Genomic DNA, 8154 nt, shown 5'->3' on the forward strand with positions numbered 1-8154 from the left:
GTATCCTTTGACCAACATCTCTCCATTTGCCCCAAACTTTTGTCTTTGGTAAACACTATTCTATTTTCTGATTCTGTGCATTTGACTTTTTTAGATTCCACATATAAGTGTGGTCACGCAGTGTTTTTCTTACTGTGTCTGGCTTATTTCATTTAGCAAAATTTCCTTTGCGTTAAAAATTTCAAAATTCCCTTCAGTTTACACCATTTGTGAGAACAAATGGCAAAAACTCACACAACTCAAGAGAAAAAAACAAAAACAAAAAAAACCTCACGCCTGTAATTCCAGCACTTTGGGAGGCCAAGGTGGGCAGATCACGAGGTCAATAGATCGAGACCATCCTGGCCAACATGGTGAAACTTCATCTTTACTAAAAATACAAAAATTAGATGATCATGGTGGTGCATGCCTGTAATCCCAGCTACTCGGGAGGCTGTCAGGAGTATCACTTGAACCCAGGAGGTGGAGCTTGTAGTGAGCCAAGACTGTGCCACTGCACTCCAGCCTGACAACAAAGCAAGACTTTGTCAAAAAAAAAAAAAAAGAAAAAGAAAAACAACTAACTCAATTAAAGAATGGGCAAACGAGCTGAATAGTCATTTAAAAACTAAAAGAACATACAAGTGTTCAATAGGTATATGAAAAGATTGTAAACATAGCTCATTTCTTTCTGCTGCTGAGTGATAGTCAATTGAATGAATGTTTGTTTATTCATTTACCTTGGTTGCTTTTATTTTGGCAATTATGAATACAGTTGCTTATGCATTTGTATGCAGAATTTGTGTGCATGTATGTTCATAAGTCTTCAACTCATTTAGATAATTACCTAGGAGTGAGATTATTGTATCATATAGTAAGAGTATGTTTAGTTTTATAAAATACCGCAAAACCACTTTCTAATGTTGGTGTACCATTTTGCATTCCCTTAGTAATGAATGAGAGTTCCTGTCAGTTCGCAACCTTGCCTGCATTTGGTGTTGTCAGTGTTTTAGCTTTTAGTCATTCTAATAGATATGTAATGCTGTCTTGTCTTAATTTTCCATTTCCTAATGATATACTATATTGGGCATCCTTTTATATCTTTATTGGCCACCCATATGTATTTTTTTTGGTAACATGTCTGTTCAGATCTTTTGGCCATTTTTAAATTGGGTTGTTTATTTTCTTATTGTATGAGTTTTAAGAGTTCTTTTCTATTGTGGTTACAAGTCTTGTATCAGGTATGTGTTTTGCAAACATTTTCTTTCTATTAGCTACTTGTCTTTTCATTTTCCTGACAGTGTGTTTCACAGAGAAGAAGTTTTCCATTTCAGTGAAGTCTAACTAATCATTATTTTCTTTCATGAATCATATTTTTGTAATTGTCTCATAGTTCTTGGACATTCTGTTCCATCTTTCTGATTATTTTTCTTCTTGCTTTTCAGTTTGAGATATGTCTATTGACCCATCTTCATGCACACTGATTCTTTCCTCTCACATGTTAAGCCCATCAAAGGCATTCTTCATTTTGTTATAGGGTTTCTGATTCCTAGCGTTTTGTTTTGAATCTTTCTTAGAGTTGCATCTTTCTGTTTATATTACCCATCTTTTATTACATGTTGTTCACTTTTCCCATTAGACCCCTTAGCATATTAATCATAGTTATTTTAAATTTTCAGCCTGATAACTCCAAAATCTCTACCATACTTGCTTTGTCTTTTTGTCTTTTAGGTTTTGCCTTTTAGCATGCCTTGTAATTTTTAGTTGAAAGGCATACATAGTATATGGGGTAAAAGAAACTAATGAATGGCCCAGCATGGTGGCTCACGCCTGTAATCCCTGCACTTTGGGAAGCCGAGGCAGGTGGATCATGAGGTCAGGAGATCGAGACCATTCTGGCCAACATGGTGAAATCCTGCCTCTACTAAAAATAGAAAAATTAGCTGGGCGTGGTGACACACGTCAGTAGTCCCAGCTACTCGGGAGGCTGAGCCAGGAGAATTGGTTGAACCCAGGAGGCAGAGGTTGCAGTGAGCCAAGATCATGGCACTGCACTCCAGCCTAGGCAACAGAGCGAGACTGTGTCTCAAAAAAAAAAAAGAAAGAAAGAAATTTAATGAGATAGGCTTTTAGTATGAGGTTTCATGTTTATCTGGCTAGGAGTTAGGTTTTGCTTCCTGTTTGCTATAGTGGTTGATGCCATTTTAAATTTCCTCTAGTGTCCTTGTATTTGTATCCCCTGTTGTCTTTGGGTTTGCCTAGAGACTCTGTCTTAGAGTCTGAGTCTTGCAGTTCTTTAAACTGTAATCCTTTGGTATTACACATGAGTTCTATTGATGTGGTAGTAAGGTGTGGGGAAAGTGGAAGCATTCCAGTCTTAGGATTAGGTCTCCATCTTTCGTGGGCATGTTCCTCTGGTCTATAGCCTTCACAATGCTTCTTAGTTTCCTCCCCTATCTGCTTTGAGAGAGGAAGGTTTGAGAGGCCTGGAGTTGGGAATTTCACTTTCCACAGGTCAGTTAAGCTCTGGTAAAGCCCATGTTTGTTAAGCTCTTACTTAATAAATAAGTAAAATATTTCCTCATAAGGGCAGGGTTTTGTTCAGAAGAACAGAATGCCCTGGGAATATTTCAGAATGGCTACTTGTTCCTCCCCGAGCCAGAAGCATGAGGGGATTTTTCTCTATTCTTCATCCTGAGAGCTTGGTGGGATTCCTGGAGCTAAAACTCCTGAAAGCATGAGGGACCCCCAACCCTGTAAGGCTGGAACCTCCGTTGATTTTCTCTCTCAATCCAGTCTGTCCTCAGCAATTTATCAATTACCTTTTAAGTGTTCCCACTAGTTGCTGGCTCTACTGTGTCCGGGATTGGTGGGTTCTTGGTTTCACTGACTTCAAGAATGAAGCCATGGACCCTCCCGGTGAGTGTTACAGTTCTTAGAGGCGGCGTGTCCGGAGTTTATTTCTTCTGATGTTCGGATGTGTTCGGAGTTTCTTCCTTCTGGTGGGTTTGCAGTCTTGCTGGCTCAGGAGTGAAGCTGCAGACCTTCGCGGTGAGTGTTACAATTCTTAAGGCACCACGTCTGGAGTTGTTCATTCCTCCTTGTGGGTTCGTGGTCTCCCTGGCCTCAGGAGTGAGGCTGCAGACCTTCGTGGTGAGTGTTACAGCTCGTAAAGGTAGTGCAGACCCAAAGAGTGACCAGCAGCAAGATTTATTGCAAAGAGCACAAGAACAAAGCTTCCACAGTACGGAAGAGGACTCCAACAGGTTGCCACTGCTGGCTTGGGCAGCCTGCTTTTATTCACTTATCTGGCCCCACCCATATCCCGCTGATTGGTCCATTTTACAGAGAGCTGATTGGTCTGTTTTACAGAGAGCTGGTTGGTCCGTTTTGACAGGGTGCTGACTGGTGCGTTTACAATCCCTGAGCTAGATACAAAAGTTCTCTACATTCCCACTAGATTAGCTACATACAGAGTGCTGGTTGGTGCATTTACAAACCTTGAGCTAGATACAGAGTGCCGATTGGTGTATTTACAATCCCTTAGCTAGACATAAAGGTTCTCCAAGTCCCCACCAGACTCAGGAGCCCAGCTGGCTTCACCCTGCACCGGCGCTGCAGGTGGAGCTGCTTGCCAGTCCCCTGCCCTGCCTCTGCACTCCACAGCCCTTGGGCGGTGGATGGGACAGAGCAACATGGAGCAGGGGGCGGTGCTGTTTGGGGAGGCTCAGGCATGGAGGGCTGCAGGTCCCGAGCCCTGCCCCACAGGGAGGCAGCTAAGGCCTGGTGAGAAATCAAGTGCAGCACAGGTGGGCAGGCACTGCTGGGGGACCTGCACACCCTCTGCAGCTGGGGGACCTGCGCACCCTCTGCAGCTGCTGGCCCTGGTGCTAAGCTCCTCACTGCCCACTGCTGGTGGGGCTGGCGGGGCGGCCAGCCACTCCGAGTGCAGGGCCTGCCAAGCCCACGCCCACCCGGAACTCTTGCTGGCCCGCAAGCCCCGGGCGCAGCCCTGGTTCCCGCCGGTGCCACTCCCTCCATACCTCCCTGCAAGCCGAGGGAGCCGGCTCCAGCCTTGGCCAGCCCAGAGAAGGGCTCCCATGGTGCAGCGGCTGGCTGAAGGGCTCCTCAAGCACGGCCAGAGTGGGCGCCGAGGCCGAGGAGGCACCGAGAGCGAGCGAGGGCTGCAAGGGCTGCCAGCATGCTGTCACCAAGCTTCTGCTCTTGGTAAGCTGTGATTCTCTGTATCTATCCTTCTGTCCCATTTGGGAGACCTCAATTCTTTGGTGGATCTAAGAAGAGTTACTAATTTTCAGTTTGCTCAGTGGTTTCCCTTGTTGTGAAGATGAGAATGACAACTTACAAGCTTTTTGCATGTTGAACTGGAAATGAAAATTATTTAAGGTCATTTTTATATTATAAAAACACAAAACCTTGAAATATAGAAATAATATATCCGTCAAGTGTGAAGGGTAACTTTATTTACTTTCCAATATAATAAATATAATGCCTCTTTCTTGGGAAAAGTTCAAGTCCGATTTCTTCTAGCCTATTCTAAAAGATGCAAATTGTCTAAGGCTGGGGTTTCATAGCTATAACACAGATCTGCTGCATGCAAAGCATGCATCTGGGCCCCACTGTATTACCCCATGAAACTTGGAGGTCAGGGGAACACACATCTGTGGATACTCATGTCATGATGCTTACTGTGCTTTAAAGAATAGTCTTTTGTTTCTGACTCAGAAACGAGTCTTTTTTTTTTTAAGCTGTAATTTTTCGTTTCTTGGGGAGGAGAAAGTTCCAATGAAATAAGTAAATATTTGGTTTCATTCTTTTTTTTAAAAAGTTATTTCCATAGGTTTTTGGGGAACAGGTGATGATTACATGAGTAAGTTCTTTAATGGTGATTTGTGAGATGTTGATACACCCATCACCCGAACAGTATACGCTGAACCCAATTTGTAGTCTTTTATCCCTCACCACCCCCACCCTTTCTCCCAAGGCCCCAAAGTCTATTGTATAATTCTTTTTTTTTTTTTTTTTTTTTGAGACAGAGTCTGGCTCTGTCGCCCAGTCTGGAGTGCAGTGGCGCAATCTCGGCTCACTGCAAGCTCCACCTCCCAGGTTCACGCCATTCTCCTGCCTCAGCCTCTCTGAGTAGCTGGGACTACAGGCGCCACCACACCCGGCTAATTTTTTTCGTATTTTTAGTAGAGGCGGGGTTTCACCATGGTCTTGATCTCCTGACCTCATGATCTGCCCGCCTCGGCCTCCCAAAGTGCTGGGATTACAAGCGTGAGCCACTGCGCCCCACCTATTGTATAATTCTTATGCTTTTGCATCCTCATAGCTTAGGTCTCACTTTTGAGTGAGAACATATGATGTTCGGTTTTCCATTCCGGAGTTACGTCACTTAGAATAATTGTCTCCAATTCCATCCAGGTTGCTGCAAATGCCATTAATTCACTCCTTTTTATGGCTGAGTGGTATTCCTTTATACATATATATATAGTGGTATTCCTATATACATATATATATATATATGTATATATATATATATATCTCACAGTTTCTTTATGCACAGTTGATTGATGGGCATTTGGGCTGATTCCATATTTTTACAATTGTGAATTATGCTGCTATAATTTTCTGTCAGAATCCAGGAAACTATGCCAAGCTAACTTCTTTTCTTGTAAGTAGGGTCAAATCCCAGACTTATCACAGTTCTTGATATGTCTATCCACCAAAAAAGACTTACATAAAATTATTTGTTGTAGTTTTATGCGTAGTAGCATACATTGGGAAATGAACTATTCAAAAGCAGGTGAATAAACAAATGTTGGTATTTCATACAATGGAATACTACTTAGCAATATAAATGAATTATTTGTGTGTGTATATATATATATATATATATATATATAATAACATGGAAGAAAATCCCAAAATTGTGCTGACAAAAATAAGGTAGACATAAAAGAGCACATGCTTTATGCCCCCCTTTATATGAAATCCTTGAATTACCATGATTAATGCATGGTCATAGAAATCAGAACAGTGTTTGTTTCTATGTAGCAGATATTGACTGCACAGTGCCAGAGATGATGAAGATCTTGATAGGGATGCAGCTGATATAGGTGCATTTTCAAAACAGATCATACTGTACATGCAAGTTCTAAACTCAGTATCCATTTTAAAAAAGAATGCAAATAATTTGAAACAAATTTATTAAAGTTTCACTCTTAAAGAAACACAACTAGTTGTTAATGGTATGTGTGCACTAACTGAGCAATGCACAACTTCTTAAACTTTGAAATTGGATTGAACACTTCTATCTTCTCCTGTTTCACATTGATTATCCTGTGGTACTTTCTTTTTATCATTTCAACCTAGAAAATTCAATCAGTTTCACAAAGATATAATGTCACCAAAGGGAATTTAACATTATTTAGAGTTGAGCCAATAGTTCAAACAGTGTCTGAGAGATATCAGAAGTCAGTATATTTCTTTTGAACAATTTGAACATTTCCCTCCCCTCACCCTTGTGTGTTTGTAGCAATAAACCAAGCACATTGGCTCCACAACATGGGAAACACAGGATCGGATGGTTTGCAGGGCTTTTTCCACTCTGAAATGTTATAATTCTATGTTGAGAGGAGATTTTTGTAATAAGAAGATATTCTGTCTTTACAGCAAGCATATTTAAGGGCACCATTATATTTTGAATTCTGTGAAAGATATTGATATGCAGCATAGATAGGAGTAATGATTTGAAGTCAGACATACATGGATTTTGCATCCACTACTTAACTATCTGAGGACCAGAAAGTCCGTTAAATTCTCTGAGCCTCAGTTTTGTCAAGTGTGAAATTAAGATAATGTCATACACACCTCACTGCAGTGCAGTGAAATGAAAGCAATACATGTAAACCACTCCAGCAAGTTCATAGCACATTGTTAGTGCTCAATAAATGTCATCTATTAAAATGAGCACTTTTATCATTCATTGAGTTTGAATGATTTTTTTAAGATGATGAGTTTTTTCTAAAATCAAGGAGCTCATAATGTCAAATATATCATTATATTAAATTAGGAGATGCAGACTAAAAGTAAAAATATATGAACCAGCTTAAGTAACTCTTAATCATTTTTCTGACTACTTTCTATCTTGCTTAACAAAACATATCAAATTTTAAAAACTAAGTATGTATTAATTCCATGTATTGTACATAAGAATAATCAGAAAATTATATTTATTCTGTTTTCCAGTTTTTTTCTGGGGATTAGAAGATGGCATGGTCATCAAAATAAAGGGCAAAGGATAATCCTCTGCTAGGTTTTTTGTATTTTTCCTGTTTGAACTTCTGGCCAGTTTCTGAAGCTTTCCACCCTGTATCTGTCAAACAATTATTTCTCAATTTGAGCAAAATAGATCTTGAAAATTATGGTATCTCTACCTTCCCTTCTGAAAGCATAACAGAACTGGGAAAAGGATGGAGGGAAGAAGGGAGAGAGGAAGGGAGAGTGAAAAAAATCAACTTACACCAATATTACAGATATCTATTCAAAGGTAAAAGAGAAAACTTGTTATGCTTATCATTTCCATACTTATCAGTTTGCAAATCATTTGTGATACTTGTGCCCTGTTCGAAGAGTTAGTTTACATATTAACTTTAGAAAGTCCTTGAGTCAAATAATAACTACTAGATAAGCTTCAGATCTGACTGAAGAAGTAGAATTAATGTCACATTTGACTACTTTTGCCATTGAGAAACATACATTTACCACAGGCTTAAGTACATGATATTTCTTGAGTAGTATTATTCCTCTAAGCTCTGGCTTCACTGAATAGCAAGGGTAACAGCAAAGTGCTGGAACATAGCCAGTCACTGGCACAATAACACTGTTGGGCAATAGCACTTCTGTGGGTCGGCTGTGGCAGGGATTGCAGGCTACCCAAGAAATTGTAGTGACATGATCGCTTCAAATTCAGTGGGTAGAAGACACTGTGTAGGACTGAGTGAAATGAATCTACACACTTAAGCACAGGAAATTGAAAAATGATACTAATGACCAGAGTAAACTAATATTCTTGACATGAAATTATTGGTATGAGATCCAAGAAAAAGAAACCTACCTACTTACTCCAAAGGAAAGCAATGGTATCCCGCAAGG

The sequence above is a fragment of the Nomascus leucogenys genome, chromosome 7b, assembly GCF_006542625.1.
Source record: "Nomascus leucogenys isolate Asia chromosome 7b, Asia_NLE_v1, whole genome shotgun sequence".
NCBI classification, from domain to species: domain Eukaryota; kingdom Metazoa; phylum Chordata; class Mammalia; order Primates; family Hylobatidae; genus Nomascus; species Nomascus leucogenys.